Here is a 1,243-nt window from a genome sequence, read left to right on the forward strand (position 1 = left end):
ACATTTTTACCGTCGTTTTCTGAATATGCAAATTCTTGTTACACCAAAACTTTGTTCTCTCACTGGAAAAAACACTATTTGGAACTGGGACGAACAAGCACAATTGGAATTCAATTCTTTGAAAGAATCGCTACTTAACGCGCCAATACTAGCTCATCCAGATCTGTCACAAGATTTCTGCCTTAGCACGGATTCTTCTAAAGTCGGACTTGGTGCCCATTTATTTCAAGAAGCCATAGAAAATGACACTACTGTTCAGAAAACCATTGCTTTTGCTAGCCGAGTGCTAACGAAATCTGAAAAAAATTATTCCGTTACTGAATTAGAAGCTTTAGCTATCGTTTGGGCATTTAACAAATTCCGTTTCTTTCTTTCTGGTAAGCACGTAAAAGTATACAGTGATCATCGTGCATTACAATTTCTTATGTCTTCAAAATTAAATCATGACAGGTTAAAACGTTGGGCATTGTTTCTGCAAGAATTCCGCTTCACAATAGTCTACATTCCCGGCAAGGAGAACATTGTTGCGGACGCGCTGTCACGCGCACCGGCTGGGCTTGAGAAAAGTAACACAGAAGGCAACATTGAGAAAAATTTCAGTATTCTTTACATTCAGAAAGTCGCCTTTGAAAACTTCATCACCACATCTTTAAAGGACATTGCTCATGAACAAGATAAAGATCCGATTTGGAAAGGCATCAAAAGCAAATGGCATGAAAAGACACACACACACAGATTCGGCATTATTATCTGGTTAGAAACAACATACTGTTCAAACGCTGCACTGTTGATGACAAGCTATGGGTACTTTGCATTCCTGACGATTTTGTTAATAAGCTCATTTGGTACATTCATTTCAGCTACGCACATTTTGGCCCACGAAAATGTTATCATATTCTTCGAACGACTTGTTATTTTAACAATATGGAAAAGAGAATTCGAAGAGTCTTGTCTATTTGTAAACTTTGTCAAAAGGCGAAACCATCTACTATCTCCCATCGTGCTCCGTTGTTTCCTATCATTCCTTCTAAATTAAAAGAATTTGCTGCTGTTGATCTCTTGGGACCGCTTGTCAGAACATCTAATGGATTTTCGTACGTTCTAGTCGCTGTTGAACTTACTTCAAAATTTGTTTCTTTCACACCGTTACGTAAAGCCACTGGACGGTCTGTATCCAACGCCTTCGTTAAAAATTTCTTACGTGCAGTTGGACACGTTAGTAAAGTCATTTCAGATAACGGAC

Source organism: Schistocerca nitens, chromosome 2, assembly GCF_023898315.1.
Source record: "Schistocerca nitens isolate TAMUIC-IGC-003100 chromosome 2, iqSchNite1.1, whole genome shotgun sequence".
In the NCBI taxonomy this organism is placed as follows: Eukaryota; Metazoa; Arthropoda; class Insecta; order Orthoptera; family Acrididae; genus Schistocerca; species Schistocerca nitens.